This window comes from Octopus bimaculoides, chromosome Z, assembly GCF_046866305.1.
Source record: "Octopus bimaculoides isolate indiv1 chromosome Z, ASM4686630v1, whole genome shotgun sequence".
NCBI lineage: Eukaryota > Metazoa > Mollusca > Cephalopoda > Octopoda > Octopodidae > Octopus > Octopus bimaculoides.
Window position 1 is genome coordinate 23,875,137 of NC_142944.1, and position 20,153 is coordinate 23,895,289.

General features: G+C 39.0%; 1 long non-coding RNA gene across 1 annotated transcript; it reads right to left on the reverse strand.

Moving 5' to 3' along the window:
• Positions 1 to 1,386: 1,386 nt before the first annotated feature.
• Positions 1,387 to 5,577, reverse strand: LOC149132174 (uncharacterized). Its single transcript, XR_016244720.1, has 2 exons — positions 5,237 to 5,577; positions 1,387 to 3,517 (listed from the first exon to the last, which is right to left on the reverse strand). It is a non-coding gene; the product is annotated as an uncharacterized LOC149132174 (long non-coding RNA).
• Between the last annotated feature and the right edge of the window lie 14,576 nt (positions 5,578 to 20,153).

Below are 20,153 nucleotides of genomic sequence, written 5' to 3' on the forward strand. Positions count from 1 at the left end.
GTATGGGTGCGAGCCCTAACAATTTCTTTATTCATATTAAATTCCCGCATAATCATAATTTACACCATCTAAAATGTATTTGTAAAAATTTCATAGAAACAAAGTCATTTTTCAGAAAGTTATAAGGAAACAAAACCAACTCGTGTGAAATTTCCGAAAGGCGGAATTCTGCTGTTATTTATTCCACGTCTCCCGACCACCACACATCGTTTGTCATTCTGACGTGTTTATCCATATTTTTCTCTCCATAAACACATTTAATGGTCCATTGTTGTGATTTAAGCCAAAAGTTCGGACTGTCCTTATTTTAAACTGATTTTTTTTTAAAGATTCGAAAAATGGAAAACAATTTTTTGCATAGTCGTATGAATTCCTGTGTGTAGAACAAACATTTACAAAATGTTTCCGAAAATAAAATTCCAAAAACATTAAAAAATAATAAGGGATTATATGTTGTGCGTAAAGCAGAATTTCGCCTTCCGAAATTTCTTTCTTCACCCTAAGAAAACCTTTTTCTCAACAGATTCCGATATAGTCAGAATCTATACTTTCTGGAACATTATTAGCAGAAAATTTTTAAATATTTATTTTTCTAGAAGCTATGAAGAAACAAATGAGGTGGGGATATACTTGTGTCGATATGTCTCGTAACGTACACCATCTGAAATGTATTTGTAGAAAATGTCATTAAAAATACCCGTTTTCTGAAGGTTATGGAAACAAAGTCAAATGTGTTAGTTATTCGTAACTCGTCTTACCCAGCTCTGAAAACATTTTTGCAATAAATTTCGATATAATCGTAACACCATGTGAAACGTATTTGTAGAAAATAAGTTCTGTCCAATTTTACTTTATTTTAAAATCGAATGAAATTTAATTGTATTTTAGAATGTCGAATGGTATTAAAAATTATTTTTATGTATTTGTGTACAGTTAAACTAATTAGATATTATTTTACAGAATAATAGAATTAAAATTTCTTTGATTAAAAACTCTAACATGGAAGTATCCAAAGAGCATTTGAGTTTACACCATCTAAAAGGTATTTGTAAAAAATTTCATAGAAACAAAGTCATTATATTACACACAAAATATATTATACATGAAATATATTACACATGAAATATATTACACATGAAATATATTACACATGAAACTCTGCAGCCGAAGCGACTCGAAACATACACTCAGTTTATGAGAAAGAATGTTTGAATGAAAGAACTTGCAGAAGATGGTTTGCAAAATTCATTAGTGGAGATTTCAGCCTCGAAGATAAAGATCGAACAGGACGTCCAGTTGAGTTTGATGAGCTCTTTGAGGGATTTCTTGAAGAAAATCCTGCATTATCAGTTCAAGAATTGGCAATAAAGCTTAGTTCAAACCATACAACTGTTCATAGTCATCTTCAACAACTTGGAAAGGTTCCTAAACTTGGAAAATGGGTGCCTCATGAATTGTCCGAAAGCAACCACAAATCCCAAGTTGACATCTGATCTTCTCTCCATTCTCGCGAACCCATTTCACCCTTTTTGGATAGACTTGTGACTGGTGACGAAAAATGGACCTACTATCGAAATGCTAAACGTCGTAAAGTGGTTTGGTAAAAGGGGAAAAAAGCTCAACCACAACCGAGAAGGGAACTTCATGGGAAAAGGTTTTTCTCTATCTGGTGGGATTACAAAGGAGTAATTCACTTTGAATTATTACCACCTAATGTAACAATCAATGCTGAAGTCTACTGCCAGCAATTAGATCGTTTGAACCAAGCTTTGAAGAAAAAAAGACCCGCTTTAGTGAATCGAAAAGGAGTGATGTTTCACCAGGACAATGCGCAACACCAAACTTCAAAGATCACATCACAGAAAATCGAAGAGCTTGGTTGGGAAAAAATTCCTTATCCACTTTATTCTCCCGACCTTGCTCCTTCAGACTACCATTTGTTTCGTAGTTTACAGAATCATTTGTGGGACATAACTTTCGCAAGCCAGAAGGAGGTCGAAACTGACCTTTCGGAGTTCTTCGCTTTGAAACCAAAAGAGTTTTACATTGATGGGATTAAAAAGCTTGTAAATAGATGGAAGGAAGTCATAGATAATCAGTGAAAATACATTGATGATTAAATTTCAATTAAATATAACATTCGATCACTTGTATTCTTTACTCAAAATTAGGACAGGACTTATGGGATGACCTGATATGTCTATTCTTCAGGGAGTTACGAGGAAATAAATTCTAGGTATTCCTACACAAGTGTGTCTCCTCCCCGACTTCGCTTCTTCATAACTGTCAAAACAATGAGGTGAGGGCACAGTTCTGTAGTTATGTCAAATCAACATCGAGTATATTTTTTAAAATCCACAGCATACCAAGACATCCCTAGCAACACAGTGCGACACAGTGGAGCGTTTGAGAACCACTACTAAGAGTATTATAAAACAACAATTGGAATTATGCACTGTAAGCTATGCAAAATCATTATAGTATTGCAATATTTTAAATTTTTTAATGCATCGAAACTAGTAACAATAAATCACTTGCACATAAGATATAGTTTCTTTATTAAGCCACGAAGGGTCATAATATATAGAAAGGAAAAATATATTACACATGACACTCCTAAGGAACGCCATTACACACGCGAAAAAAAAATCACGTTTTATTTATATTCATTATATATATATATATATATATATACACTCGCTGACTCCGTGCTGTCAAAAATGACGGCTAATTGTAGTATTTTATATATAAATATGGATGGTAAATCAAATTAATACACGGTTATGCCATAACCTAGAATATGCAGTAAATTTTTACATAGAGAACCGCGTGGGGGTGTACTTGTAAAAATTTACCGAATATACTTACTATTGCGTCTGTGCAATAGCAGACATGAAACCAATGGTAACTTTCTGACCGGTTATAAGCAGGACCGGCAACTTAGGAAGTCGCTTAGGCCCTAAGCGAAATTGAAAGCTGTGCCACTGTCAGACAACACAATTGCGCGAAGAATAGAAGATATGTCAAAAGATATAAAATCTCAGTTAATTGACAAAGTGAAAACAAGCTTTTTTGCATTACAACTTGATGAAAGCACAGATATTACCAGTGAATCTCAACTTATGGTGTATGTGCGATATTGTTGGGAAAGTGAAATGCTTGAAGATTTTCTATTTTGCTATCCTATGCCCATTCATCGAGAAGCTCTGGTTGCCAAAAAAATGGATGGTTCTTTGTCCGAAGTCTTGTCATGTTCATTAAAACAAGACCACTGTATAGTGGTTTCTTTGCAATACTCTGTGGTGAGATGGGGGATGAACATTCAAGTCTATTGCTTCATACAGAGGTAAGATGGCTTTCACGAGGTAAAACAATTCAGCGTTTATTTGAACTTAGAGAAGAACTGTTGATGTTTTTGAGTGATTATAATGCTGAACTGGCTTCGATAATGGTTGAGAAAATTTGGCTTTGCCAAGTTGCTTATCTGGCTGATATATTCGACGAACTGAATTTATCTCTACAAGGAAGAAATTCAAATATTTTATTTAGTCGTGACAAAATAGAAGCCTTCAAGAAAAAACTGAATATATGGACTACAAAAGTTAGTAAGAAAACTTTAGATATGTTCTCTACACTGGACGAATATCTCAGTAACAATAGTTCGGTTAATGTTGATTTGGTAATTGTAGATATTAAACGACATTTAATATCACTAGGTGAGCATTTGGACAAATATTTCTCGAAAGATGTTCCAGATAGTATTGAAAATTTTGACTGGATCAGAAATCCGTTTAATGTTGAAATAGCTGATGACATGGAAGAACTGGCTGAAATTTCATGCGACAACTTTGAAAATCAGTTTTATGCAGCAACCACTTTCGAAATTCTGGCTTACTGTAGCCTCCGAGTATCCATTGTTATCTCGAAAGGCAATTAAGATTTTGCTACCGCTTGCAACAACATATTTATGCGAAACAGGATTTTCGGCACTGACCAATCTGAAAAACAAATACAGATCCAGACTTGCTCCAGAAAGTGACTTACATGTATGTTTGTCATTAATATCTCCGAGAATTGACAGTTTGTGCAAAGCCAAACAAGTACATCCTTCTCACTTAGTATGTATTAAAAAAATCCTGCGTGTATAATTGACAATAAACCTATTTGTTAAATACTGTTAAATAAATAAATGTAAAAATATGTTATTTTAAGCAGATATTTATGTATAAATTTCATAAGCGTTTATAACGCCTGAAATATAAAGGGGTCCACAAGTCAAAAAGTTTGAAAACCCCTGCCTTAGGGCACCAAGGAGAGCGTAACAAAGACAAAGAAATTTTCACGACCGTCACCTTGTACATGCCGAAGTTCAGCTTGTCTGGAGCGCCAGCAACCCTGGGACCAGCCCTGGTTTATAACCAAGAATATACAGGGTGGCGCACGAAAAAGTAGCCCGAATTTCGTAGCATACTCGACAACATAGAAATATAAATAGTCAAAAATTCTTTTAGAGAGTGCGTTTTTCCTTGAGTTATGGGCAACTCTTATGTGCGTGTGGGGGAATATATTATATGCCTGCACCTCTTTTCGGTTGTAGGGCACGATATTCAGTTTAATTTTTACTTATATCTGTGTATATTTGCAATAAATGTCCGTATATAGATTTTCGAAATGGTTATTATTTACTACATTAGAATATTGGAACGTACAAAATTTGAACTGGAAAAAGGCATTTATTCCTGGAAGCCCATTATTTACATATAATTACGATATGAACACGCCTCGAACATTTTAGGCTTTAAATAAGATTACCGTGAAGGTATTAACGATAAATTTGATATGCGAATCTATTTACATTGAATAAGAACAAATTCATATCACCTTCATTAACCGGATGTCATTAGGGATAGATATTTAGAACAGGCATTTTACGTGTGGAAGGGTACTTCAATCTTTGTAACGAAGAAAAATTATATAAAAACTAATTTACCATCTTTATTGTATCAAGAAGATTTTCTTTCATTTTCAAAATGAAGGTGACTCTTAAGAATAACGTAATTCCCAGGTAAGCTTCTTTGGAACATCTAGAGTTAAACTCTACACATACATAACTCGAAGAAAGTTTCAACATGTTATTCACAATAACAAAAATAAAAGGAAGTTATTAGTTTCACAGATAAATATTTAAAAACAAAGTATTTAAAGAATCATTGGTAGCATTTTGGTAATTACTAACCTGTTTGCTAAGGAACTGTCTCGGAAATAATAAAGCAACGAAGCCTAAAAACATTTCGATAATCATATCAGTCAACAACCATGACTTAACTGGTTGTAGAAATAAAGCTGACAAAACTATTAGCAGAATAGTGAAGTTCATCATCTGTTAGGAAAATAAAGGCTCTGTTAGAATTCTGGTGCTCTATACTGGCACATGCGTAAGCACTGCATTAATTAACTTGCTGCAGGCCACCCCTACATTTATTTCTGTCATCAATGTTTTTGTATTATAGTTTGTCAGTTAATGATAGTTCGATACCGGTCGCTTTATTAACTACGACAAGATGGTAACATTTTAAATTTAAAGCGACACCTGGTTAATGAAATTAATGTGAATTTGCTGTTCTTATTTAATGTGGATAAGGAAATTCACATGTCAAATTTATCAGTTTATTCTCAGAAAAATAAATGCTTCCTTTTAATTTAGGTTTTCTTTCTCAATATTGTGCTAAATACATTTATTTAATATTGTGCGAAATACATTTATTTTAAATATATTTTATTTAATTTTCTGCAAACACACACACACACACACACACACACACACACACACACACACAGAGGCATACCTACACATGTGTGCCCTCACTGACTTTGTTTCCTCATAACATCTAGAAAAATGGATATTTTTGAATGAAATGTTTTACAAAGATGGTCCAAACGGTGCAGATTCTTTTTATATTGTGATTTGTTAAAAAAATAATTTCTCCCGAGATTAGCTTTGTTTCTTCATAACTTCCAGAAAAATGGATTTTTTCTTCATGAAATTTTCTGGCGTAGATTACAATTATATGAAAAACAATTGGTGGGCTTGCTCACTTAAATACTAACACACATCATATTTTTCTTTCTTTTTTTTTTTTCTAAATTTCAAGTTTCATTCCGTGATGTATATTAGTGGTGACAGGTAATAAAGTCGCAGGAGAAAAGTCACAGTGATAAAGTCAATTTTGACTAGGAAAAAAAGTCACAATCAATTTATGGTGGCCGGTAATAAAGTCACAGGAAAAAAGTCACAATTTATTTATGGGATCCGGACAAAACCCCCTCGGACAACACTCCCTCCTTTGAACAAAACTCCTGTGATTTTTTTTCCTGTGTTTTTTTTTCCATGACTTTTTTATCTGTTACCAAAAGTTTATTTATTTGCTTATTGTTTTTAGTCAAGTATAAACATTTCGTCCTCTTCTGGAGCATCGTTATAAATCATCAAACCCCGAACTCCAGACTGAATTTCTTGCAAATCCATTTCCTGTATAATCATGGACCCACTCTCTCATGTTTGGCAATATAATTTTCCTTAAATGAACACTTTTTGTCCAAGTACCCTGGTCGTAGTACATTGGCAACGCAACTGTCGGTAATTTTATTCCATGACTCTTTCACCCAATTCACGACTTCTTGGAGGTTGGGTTTGACGAAGTTTCCACGCTGATTTCTCTCCATTCTAGGTTCGATATATTCATTCACTTCCATCCGCAAATAATCTTTGACGGGCTTGTTATGAAGCTATTCCCGCGCGAATCATTGTGGTCAATCTTCTTTCAGAAAGGAAGGTTTTCATATCTTTTGTGTGATGAGTACTAGCCGAATCACAGACTAAAAGACCTCTTTGAGAACCACGTAAAACAAGTGGCATAGTTAAATCAACCCATTTTCTTACAACAGCTTGTATGCACCAAGCCTTTTCTGTTTCAAGAACTTAAATGTCCGAAACTCGTTCTATTTTCTCTTTTTTGCCTTTTGTGGTGATAACCGGTGGGACTTTTGTTCCATCAAGACGAATTGCTAAAATACAAGTAACTCTTGCACTTACGTAACCTGTTTAGGTAACGTAGATAGACGAGGCACTTGTCTGTTCAATTGTTATTTTAGATCTTTGGCTCGTAAATACTGCAGTCTCACCCAAAGCAATTATATTGGAGAGATTGTATTTAGAAAAGTCGATGCCATCAACGAAGGACTTGAATGCAAGTGCATGCTGAATAATCTCAGCATCCTCCAGCTTGAACAGTGTTGTCGATCTTCTTAGAGAGAGTTCATATCGCCGAAGGAAGCTTTCCAACCAATGAGGTGATGTTTTGAATATCTCTGGGGGTATATCCAACCGTGGTGCCATTGTAAGAGCAAATTCTTGAATATCAGCCCTGTGTACAACCAAAGCCTTAGTACTTCTGTCAGCAATTCATCCTGAGGTGGTATCTTCCAGCTCCGAAAATATCGGTTGTCGACCTGATCCACACTTGCGCTTCTTAGCACTTCCCTCATCCACCTGTCTGCTGAAATTATCATACTCTGCTCGCCATTTTCGAACCAGTTGGAGATCCAACATCTCCTTACAGAAAGCCATAAGATTCTTGTTATGAGACTCTTCCATAATTCTTTCCTTGTACTCCACGGAATAACTCTTTCTTTTTTCACTTATCTTGCCTGGGGGACAAGGGAGTCAACTACTTTAGCCAAGCTGCGGTAGTTGGTTTACTTTGCAAACATCACATTGTCTTGCTAACAAGCTGATGCATTTTTGACTAGGTCTTATTTTTGGGGTAGGGCTTATATTAAAAACATCCTGATAAATCATGGTAAATTTTTTTCGGAGGAGATCGTATTTTCGGAGAAACACGGTATGTGTGCGAGCCTGCCATTTTTTTTCTTTCATATTAAATTCTAATTTAAACGTAATATAACCCTATGCATTGTGGTGTATATTACGATTATACGTTTGATGCCATAGCTTCTGCTATAATTGCACTCTACATAAACACGGAAGCTCGAGTTCAGTCTCTTGATGGTAGTACCGAGTTCGAAATCCTAGTGGGTGCCCCTCAAGGTGACGCATTGACACCATATCTTTTCATAATCGCTCTTGATTATGTCACGATTATGCCATTGTTAATGACCGAGTAAGAGAAATCCGCCAACTCTTGCATATGATACAAATTTTGCTGATGACAGCTCTTTTATCAAATACCATTGATCAAGCTCAAGAACTTCTTCACAAAACTGAATTCTCTGCTAGGAAAACTGGTCAACACATAAATGTTAGAAAGACAGAGTACATGTCACTAAACTAAGAAGACGGAAATCTTGTCACACTGGATGGTGTAGTGCTAATCGCGATGATGAGTTTCTTAATTGGGCAGCTGGAAAAGTTCATAAGAAAAGAACACATACATTAGAATCACCAAAGCCTGAATAAAATGGAAAAGATATGGAAGTCAGATCTACCCAGAAAAATCAAAATGTCATTTTTCAGGACATCTGAGTCAGTGTTGTTGAATGGATCAGGTACATGGATCCCGACACAAGCACTTGAGAAGAAACTAGATGATGCATACACTAAAATGCTTAGGGTTGTACAAATCATAAACTAGCATCAACGTATTACAAATGAAAGTTTATATGGAAACTAGCCCAAGATAACAACTACAATTGCTCAAAGACAGTTACGATCAGAGGACATTGCTGGAGAAGTAGGCAGGAAGTTATACACAAGCTACTATTGTGGGAACCAACGCACGGGGGACGCAGTAGAGGAAGACTTGCTTGAACATTTATCAATCAACTCTCAGTAAGGAACAGTTGCCACGAGCAATGGAAAATCGTGAGTCGTGGAGAGAATTTGTCAGGAATGTTAGACTGCGGTTCCAATGATGTCTGTGTAAATCTGCCTTCTTTCTATACGCTCCAGAACAAATCTGATTGCACAATATATAGTGACATCATCACTCGAAAATCCGGAAAGCGTTTACAATCATTTACAGTCATTGGTCAGATTTTTTTGACACTATTATTCAATCTGCCGAAATTCCGGTTATTGTTTACAAATAATCAAGAGTACATCTGATACAAGTGCAAAAAGTAATGAAAGGATCCTAGAATGAATAAAAAAAAACCTATGAAGGACATCTGGAAAATATCCTAACCCCGTTAGCACTGCACCGATTCTACTTGTTAGGCTACTTTCTCCACTTAGCCGATCGACAACATTCGAAAACAGCCATGACTTGGGCACTACTTGATAGCAAGCGTAAAACGAACAAGCCGAAGATCACTTGCCGGCGGATATTTCAAGATACCCTGAAGTTAGTCAACATTAAATGGAATGGATGTGCAAGAGAAGCAGCCGACCGGTGGAGGAAGTTTGCCGCCCAATATGCTGAGCAACGCAGGGGATTCTAAAGCTAAAGCTAAGATTTATATTTTGAAGATCCAAAATTCAAATTTCGAATCATTTAGAGAAGTTGTTCTAGATATGAATAAATCTTAGATCGGGTATAGTAAAATTTAGGAGAAAAAAAACACAGAACACGGAGAAGTGAACGCCTACTTCAGGTGACCCAAATACATACAGGCGTAGCGGTGATTCGAAACCGAATCGCAAAGTAACCAGTCATACATCACGACCGAACCACAGTGGTTTCACGTGATCAGTTTAGTAAGCAACCAATCAGCGTGGAGCCGTCGCGTGAGTCAATCTTGTAGAAACTTCTTATAAAGCCGTTTTTGTTGCCTTAACTCTTTGCAGTGACAGAGTGTTAGAAGGCGGCTGAGCGATGTGTACCTCCACACTAGCCAGACGATGCAGGAAGTCTGCTAAGCCTAATAGCAGAATGTTGACGCAGCTGTGCGATGTGTCTCAATTCTTGCCACAACCAGGAAGACGATTAAAGCAGATGGCAGATAGATGACAGGAATCTCCGTCATCACGAATATACCACAATTGTTTCCAGTTATGTTGGGCAAGCCACATGTTGCTGTATCAGTAGCGTGCCGTAAACTCCAAACAGCGTATATCTCCCAGTATGTAATTATTGCTGTTAAGTGATCAATACAGTTTGACTTTATGTGCAGTAATAAAATCTGTTAAATGTTCCCAGGTGTTGTCCAGTTACTGCTTGACGTAACCCAAGAAACATATTTCCATTTAACTCAATTAGTCATCACCACAGACCAGCCGACAACGCAACAATCAAATCGACACAGGAAAGCAATATTCAGTAAGGGAGAGAAACAATAATTATAAAACTAAGTGGCATTTGATTGTGAAGCGGGTTTGGATATTTGCGAACCATTGTCTCGTTACCCACATATAATCCAGTTGCCTAGCAACGAAAATACAGGTGCAGAATCTTTAAACTTTAAAATAGACTAAAATAAATTCTGCCGACATTGACTTTGCCTTTCATCTTTTCGGAGTCGATAAATTAAGTACCAGTTGCACTCTGGGGTAGATCTAATCGACTGGTCCCCTTCCCAAAAATTTTGGGCCTTGTGCCTAGAGTAGAAAAAAAAAGACTAAAATGCTATTGTAAATTTCGCACATTTTGTAAATACGTATACCTTGGAATACCGGTGTGTTGTAAGCGTGGATAGCCTTCGGATATGAGCATGTGTCCAAACAGTTGAAATTGGTATCCTAAAGCATTGGTTTTTCATTTTCTTTTTGCAGTGCCCCACCACCATGTTTTAAGTAATTGTTATGCCTAGTGCATACTTTTAAATAATTGTTACGCCTAGCGTCCACCTAAGTGGCAAGTGAGGTATCACGATTAAACTAACTTAAAATGGATGATGATTTATAAGTTTTAATCTCAAAATGGATTGTATAAGCTTTTAACAGTGAAATGGTAAAAAAAAAAAGATTAATATAAACAAAAGTTGTAAATTACTTTATACATTGCAAGTTAATGACTTCTCTGTGTCTGATGAGATCTCATTATGTTTTGATAATCATTATTAGCTGCTTCGTAATTAATATTATAGGTAAAAAGTAGTATGCCAATTACGTTACCTCACCGTCTCCTAAAACCTTTGGAGGTAGTATCGCCCTGGTTGAGAACCTCTGTCCTAAACTAACCAATCAAACACGCTAAAAATAGACGCTCACATGAACCTATTTTCGTGACAGTGAAATTAGTTTGCAGCCATCAGGTTCGTTTCTATTTCTCTCTCTTTCTTTCTTGTGCTCCGTCCCTCTCTCTTTCTCCCTCCCTCTCATACCCTTTCTCTCTCACCTTCTCACCACCTCTTCGTCTCTTTCTTCCTTTCTCATTTTCTCCCTACTTTTCTTCTCTCTCACTCTCTTTCTCTCCCCACCTCTCGCTCATGGCAAGTAAAATATTTTCGTACATCTCTTTAAGCGAATCAATATTTTCCTTACTCTTTTACTTGTTTCAGTCATTTTGACTGCGGCCATGCTGGAGCACCGCCTTAAAAGAGAGGGGAACGACGTGAAAGTATCCCCCTTCCCCTAAAGAAGTGTTAAAAGTTAAGGAAGAGAGAACGATTGTTTACAGAGCATACGCGGTGGCAACAAGAAAAATTGGAGTGGTGTCGGAGGCACAAGTTGAAAAGGCGTTGAGGCCAGTCTAGCAAGAGATATCCTACCTTGCCAGGGGAAGAAAGTACGGTACGGTGGAAGTGCAGTTTCGGGAGATAGTTACCGCCAGACTGCACTCAACCACACCACTGAAAACGGACGAAGTGGTGCTTCTACCTTGGGAGACGTGCTTCCAGGGTTAGGGTAGAAGACATACCACCAGAAGTGAATGTAGCCTGACTGGTGGTTGCCATACTGCTAGGCATGGAAGAAAAGGTGGTGGTCCTGCAGGCCACTAGAACACCCTACAGAAACTGGCACGAGCAGAGTCTGGACATGGTGGTACAGATTAACTCAGAAGATATTGAAAGTATGGTGGAAACAATCACGGTGACACTGAAAGTCAGAGTGGAAGGGAGGATTCCGCGGTACTATAAATGTGGCCTGAAAGTTCACATTAGAGCGGATTGTACTTCACTACCTGTGAAGACTAAAGAAAGGCAAGAGAGTGAGAAAGGCGGGGACCTGGCAGAATCGTTAGCACGCCGGGCAAAATGCTTAGCGGTATTTCGTCTGCCGTTACGTTCTGAGTTCAAATTCCGCCGAGGTCGACTTTGCCTTTCATCCTTTCGGGGTCGATAAATTAAGTACCAGTTACGCACTGGGGTCGATACAATCGACTTAATCCGTTTGTCTCTCCTTGTTTGTCCCCTCTGTGTGTAGCCCCTTGTGGGTAGTAAAGAAATAAGCGAGTGAGAAAGTGGTCGGTGCTCCACTGCCCGTGGAGGCAGAGGAAAAGCACGAGAAGGAGAGTGAAGCAGCACCACAGACAAAGACCAGTACCAGCGTCGAGGAGGAGGAGGTAAATACCAGCTGGGAAACGGCGGGGAAAAAGAGAAGGAAAAGGAAAAAGAGGATACACGCTGTAAAGGACGATCCCCATTCCACACCAACCCGACTCCCACCCACACCCACGCTACCCCAACCACTCCCTGCAGACACCAACCCTCTTCATAGCCCACCGATACAAAAACAAGCGCAAAAACACAGGAGCCTCAAACTTACCCACCCCCACCCTGTAAAGAAAAATATGTAATAATGTACAATGGAGAAAATGAAGAACTGTACAATGAGGTAGACTCGTGGGACGGAGTAATTAAAGTGGATGTAACGGGAGTAAGGGGTCTGCCCGAAAACATTCACTGCGCGTTGGCGGACCCGTTGTATCTGTTCAAATTACATAATTATGTGGACAATTTTGACTGCGAGTGATGAGTCAAGAAAAGAGACACCAGCATAATGCCGGAACGGATAAGGTATGTCGATATTTAAAAAAAAAATACGACATAGACATTCTAAGAAAAAAAAAATGGTGATTAACTGCTGCAAATGATAGTGTAAATAATTGTGTTCTAAAAAGGTTATATTACCAGGCTCAATGAAGTACCTCAGAGGTGGGGCCGAACGGCTTCATTTCATCTTTCATTATATTCATTCTTTTCATTCGTTAATGTTTTGTCCCCACCTTGTACTGTCCCCTCTGTGTAAGGTTTTCATGGCCAATTTCATAAAATAAAGAATCTTGCTTCCTAACTACATGATTCCAGGTTCAGTCCCACTGCGTGGCACTTTGGACGAGTATCTTCTACTATAGTCACAGGCCGAGCAAAGCTTTGTGAGTGGATTTGGTAGACGGAAACTGAAAGAAGCCCGTCGTATATGTGTGTGTGTGTGTCTTTGTCTCCCCGCCATCGTTTGACGACTAATGTTGGTGTGTTTATGTCCCCATCAATTAGCGGTTTGGCAAAAGAGACGGATAGAATAAGTACTAGGCTTACAAAGAATAAGTCCTGGGGTCGATTTCTTCGACTAAAAAAAAAAAAAAATTTCAAGGCGGTGCTCCAGTATGGCCGCAGTCAAATGACTGAAACAAATAAAAGAATAAAAGAAATGTTAGTAATATTCTTTTATTCTTTTATTTGTTTCAGTCATTTGACTGCGGCCATACTGGAGCACCGCCTTTAGTCGAACAAATCGACCCCAGGAAAAACAATTTGAAAATCCTACACGATTAGGTGAAAAGCGGTTTATTTAATTTATAAAACATGTGACATTAATAAAAATCTGTAAATGTACAAACATCCAGATTTCTGAGTACCTTATTTTTTTTCTATAATATAATTTCTGTACATCACCTCCAAACCTTCTAATATATATATATATATATATATATATATATATATATATGTATATGTATATATATACATATATATATACTCTTTTACTCTTTTACTCTTTTACTCTTTTACTTGTTTCAGTCATTTGACTGCGGCCATGCTGGAGCACCACCTTTAGTCGAACAAATCGACCCCAGGACTTATTCTTTGGAAGCCTAGTACTTATTCTATCGGTCACTTTTTCCGAACCGCTAAGTCACGGGGACGTAAACACACCAGCATCGGTTGTCAAGCGATGTTGGGGGGACAAACACAGACACACAAACACATACACACACATACACACACACACACACACACACACACACACACACATATATATATATATATATATACGACGGGCTTCTTTCAGTTTCCATCTACCAAATCCAAGGTGCCACGCAGTGGGACTGAACCCAGAACCATGTGGTTGGTAAGCAAGCTACTTACCACACAGCCACTCCTGCGCAACGAGCTTCTTTCTGTTTTCGTCTACCAAATCCACTCACAAGGCTTTGGTCGGCCCGAGGCTATAGTAGAAGACATTTGCCCAAGATGCCATGCAGTGGGACTGAACTCGGGACCTTGTGGTTGGTAAGCAACCTTCTAACCACACAGCCACTCCTGCGCCTATATGTATAGAATGAAGATTTGTTACCTTTAATGAACTGAGTAAGGCAGCGAGCCAGCATAATCGTTAGCTCGTTAGACAAAATGCTCAGTGGCATGTCTTCCGACTGTTAACATTCTCTAGCCCAAATTCCGCCGAGGTTGACCTTGCTTTTCATCCACTCAGGGTCGATAAAATAAGTACAATTTGAGTGCTGAGGCCAATGTAAATTGGCTTACACCACCCCTCAAAATTGGTGACATTGTGCCAAAATTAGAAAGAATTATTGAACTGAGTAAACTCAGTAACTGCGCATCCTGCGATCCCAAGCTAAACTTATCAAGGACACGAGGGTGATTTTATCCTAGAGATGCACGGCATTGTAGGCCCATTCGTTTATGATTTTGTTGTAACATTCATCAATAGACAAGGCAAGGATTAAATACTCTCACAATCTTGTGGTTACCTTTGATTTAGATAGTGTTTTGAAAGGACATACTGACGGAAAATCTAGAGTGTAATATCGTAGACGGTCTAGTTTTGTGCTCAACACTACTCTGGAAGTTACTATAGTCTATATTGTACCATACATGTTGCTTCTACATTTCCTTTGGATGTTATCAACAAGCAGAATATTCTGAACTTTTTACGGCTGTATGAAGTCTCCCTTGATTTTACTAAAAATCATGTATACCATTGTACAATATATTTTACGTGTTCACTCGTGGAAGTAACAAAAGAAATTCAGCTTGGATTGTCATTGTATACACGTGTTCTGTAATATTAATTTTCGTCTGGTGAAAACGGCAGCAGCCAGCATAACTCACCTTGATGAAAAACTCTTACTCGTAAAGAATTTGTCGCACCAATTTATGGAAAAAAGAGGCTACAGAACACATACAGATTAGTTCTTTGATAATGTATTATGTGATTGATAATGTATTACGTGATTGAACCTCGATCCAATCTCACGCAATACTCAACCAATCACAACACAGGATTAATAAATGTCCTAACACTTACACAGTAGGTCTAATTCTGTTCTCTTACATCATTCTCTCTGTCTCTGTAATTACTACTAAAGAATGAAGAGGACACAAACGCAACCTTTACTTCGCATGTTTATGGATCTGTAGTGAAACTACCTCCCGCCATTAGATACAAACTACTATCGCCATTACATACAATCTTCTCATTTAAAGTTGACCAATCACTACATATTAACGTGCTGAGCCTATATAAACCTAATGTCTTTGATATGCCATAATAGAAATTGATCTCGCGACAAACTTTTACCATTACTAAACGCCATAGAGAGGCGGCACCAGCTACGGTTACAAGAGCAACAATTATCTGTTGTAAGCCTTCAAGAGTGATTAGCTTATATCTAAATTCCATGGTTTTGTAGGATCTTGCCAAATTTAAATTAACAGTTCAACAGAACTTTTCTCACGGTGGAACAATGGTTTTTTTCTGTGACAGCAGTTTTACATTTGCCAGATTGCCTTAGCTAGCCCGAAATAATGTCTTCATCACTTGACCCTTATAACCTCTTCTAGTTTACCAAAAGCTAGAATAGAGATACCACAGTACCACCAACGAAGCCCATTGTTCTCAATGATATGTCTATAGTTATAAAAACAAGAGTCCGCAAGCAAAAGACAGTTAGTCACTTCGGTGACAACTCAGTGAGAACGAAGCCTGGCTGACCAGCTAGAACCTTGGTCAGAGGGAGAAATGAAGTTTACTGTCAGCAACAGTGACACAACGTCCCACAGCCTTACAACTGTCACTAGCTCTAATTCTGTTCTCTTACATCATTCTCTCTGTCTCTGTAATTACTACTAAAGAATGAAGAGGACACAAACGCAACCTTTACTTCGCATGTTTATGGATCTGTAGTGAAACTACCTCCCGCCATTAGATACAAACTACTATCGCCATTACATACAATCTTCTCATTTAAATATAAATAAATGCGAGCGTAGTAGAGAACCCATTCCTTGTCCATCACGTGACTGATCATTATTCGAATCGGCAACTTCTTCGAACCGTTCCCGCCAGAACGCAAACTGACCAATCACGGCCCCTAATAAGGTCACGTGATGGAGTATATTTCTACCATCTGGTGAGCCAATAGTTTGTTATAAATAGCTTTAACTCGGCAGCCAAATTCGTCTCGGTCCAGTTTCTCTTTGAGAACTGTTCCGTGTACCACACGACAGCAGCAGCAGTTCCAGCGACCACTTCAGCAGCTTCGTCCAGCCACGATGACCTCCGCCGTCGCCACATCAGCAACAAGAGTCTACTACTACTATCCAGCATCATCATCATGACCAACACGAATCTACGATTACTACTAACCAGCGTCAAAACGAATTACTATGTACACCAAACCAAACCTCCGCGGCACATCTCTCTCTTCGATTCTGTTAGGTGACTCAGCTTCACCACGGTAAATAAACAGACAAGAGTTCTTAAACAGACAAGAAATTCTCAGCCAGCGATGAACATCTGTATAACAAGAATCACGGCCCTGGCATCGAAGCCAAAACACAACTAGTGATAAGCTCTGCCACACTCAGCCTCTCCTCACTTTCACATACAGAACTTTTCCTATAGTGTACTAACGATCTGGTATAATTGCTCACGTGTTATTGACTCTCTTTCTATCTGCTGTAAACACTCATACACACATGTATCATTCACATACACACTTTTCTTTGTACGACGGCCTGTCTTTGATTATGTTCTTATATGTCGCATTCACACTCTCACACAGACATACATCTTTAATGCTACAATAAATATCTCTGTTATTCATCTAATACGGTTGTGGTCTTTCATTACTGGTCATCTATGTTATCGTCGCATAACATATCATGTATATCAATCTTTGATATATATTTGTATGTTCGACCGTGTGACACGTTTAAATAAAAGGAGTCCTTTGTTTTTCCATTCGTCACCATTTCTCCTTTTATGAGTTCGCACGGTCGTCCCTTACAGATCTATTATAACCTGCCCGTCGTGGTAAAGTATTGTAACGTAACGGTAAATAAATATTTTCTTAAAACTTGATGCATTGTTCATCTTTCACATCCTATAACTTGTCGTTATAACAACAAATTTTTATCGTTACAACTGCTGACTCCAACATTTCATATTATTGCGTACCTAATCAATCTTACCCGTTACAATTGGTAACTATACTAATTAAAATTTTAACCGTTACATGTTGTTTCCAACGATAGGAGAGATTATTTAACTTCATTGACCAGCTACCACCTGCTTTTCACTAAGCGGACCTCAACCAGTCAGGTGTTGTAATGACTAGCGATATTGAGATGGTTGAAGCTCAGTTTGAATAACCATCGGTTGACACTTGCGAGAAATACACTAGTGGAAAATAATTCTAGAAGAAAGTGGTTCTGAGAAGGAAATATTTATGAAAAGACAGAAAATGCATCAATCCTCAGCATTTGCTAATACGAGGGGGTACCCAAAAGAAACCGAAATTTTGCAATATTATTTTATTCACTTAGTTTTACATGTATACACTTTTATCACCGTCAAAGTATTTTCCATTTGAAGCAATGCATCGGTCAGGACGCGTTTTTTACTATTCGAAGCAGTGCTGAAACTCTTGCGAAGTGATGCCTTCTGACACTTCCGTCGTTTTTTCCTTCACCTCCTCTACATCTGCAAATTCCGTAGTACCAGCTTTCATCACCAGTGATGACCTTCGATAAAAATAAAAAAGGTTCGGATCAACTTCCAACTGTTCTTTCAGTTCACGATACGTATTCAGTCGTGACTACTTTTGATCTTCCGTGAGCAAGCAAGGCACAAATTTTGCTGCAACTGTTTTCATTCACAATTCTTCGCACAAAATTCATTGGCAGGAGCTCCAGGATAGATCAATTATATCAACAAGTTTGTCAATTGTTCAGTGACTGTCCTTCAAGATCAATTCATGAATTTTCGAGATGTTTTCAATCGACCGGGAGGTCGACGGTAGTCCTGAACGAGGTCTTCAAGCGAAAGTGACCATTCATAAACCGTGAAAACTCGTAAACGTCTGTTTTGCTCATGCAGCGTCCTTGTATGTTGTTTGAAGCATGACAACTGTTTCAGCCGCTGTTTTCTCCAGCAGAAAACATAATTTCACGGAAGCACGCTATTCCTTCATTTCAGCCAACGCAAAAATCAACGAATAGGGGAGAAGCACTGCAAAACAAAGACGTACAACGTAACAGTACAACTACGCTTGTCGGCAGACTGATGTCGAAGAACTGCATCAAGCGGCTTCTAGCGGCGAAAGAGATTGGGGACTTTGGGGGCAGACCCGCATGATCCTTGTTGCGGAAGGAACGTGACGGCATATGCGGATGATGTTACCATCATCGTGTCTGATGAAGGGCAGCTACCTCTTGTAGAAGACGCCATCAAAGGATACGAAGCGGTGGCAGGAGCAAAAATAAACCAGGAAAAATCAGTCGGCCTGAAATTTGGCACCTGGCGTGGCAGGTCAATTCCTCTCAACAGCATCGTCGGACGTTGGACGGAGGGCCCAGTTAAATTGCTCGGAATCTGGTTTGGACCAGATCTCCAGGTGGAGAAAAACTGGAGCGAGGTGGCGAGCAAGATGACGGCCATAACACAGACCTGGTCTGGGAGGACGTTATCCTTGCTAGGAAGGGCCGAGGTTGCACAGGTGTTTATAGCATCGGTGATAACCTACTGCCTAACCGTCGTGCCTTGCCCCGGTTTGTGGCTGACCAAGTTGGAACGGATACTTTTCCGCTTTTTGTGGAAGGGGAAAACGCCACTTGTGGTGTTCCATCTGTTGCCAAAAACGGTTAGAGGGTGGCTGATGATGCGCAAGTATGCGCTGAGGCTGGATGGTGAGCAGGTGTGGTCACTACATGCCAAGCAACTCTTTCCACAATTAAAGTCCCTCAGGGACTTAGGTACATGGATCAAGCGGAGACCTAGGATGGGAGATTGGCAAAGGGAGTGCAGACAAACACTTACTCTGTTCTCACGAGCGAGCAATACCGGTAGCGAGGTTACCACTGCGGATTTTTATAGAGGGCTGGTAGAGTATAATCGCACGATGTCCTGGGGGAGAATCTATGCTTTGATGAGGGGCAACTGACCAGCCTGTTTGGAAGGACATTTGGGCCGAGGTACATGGATAACTACCAGAAATCCTTGGCTTGGTTGTGCTACCGATTGGCCTTACCGGTTCGAGAGAGGTTGTCTAGACACGGTTTTGACACCTCCCCCACATACCCGAGGTGCGGACAAGTCAGTGAAACTGTTGCGCACGTCTTCGTACACTGTGAGGAGTTGAGGGCATTGATAACCTATGTCGAACAATTGGTATCGGATGCGGAAAGAGTACGGCTCTCAATTGAGTCCATGATCAAGATCGTACCACCTTCTTCCTTCAACAAAGAGAAGAAGGCATCTTTTCTCTGCGTTGTGGTCATACTGAAAGAAACAGTATGGATGACTCGTGCGAAAGGGATTGGGACAAGTCACTTCATCTCCGGACACGGGTTTGTAAGTCATTTTAACTTCCACCTGTTGAGGAAGATCCGTCTGGAGAAAAGGGGCTTGCCGTAAAGTACGTTCGGAAAAAGATGGATGTCTGTAGTAAGGAAGCTGAGGATGAATGGGGCTGTGCCAGTATAGCTGGTCAAGGCGAAAAAGAGGGGGA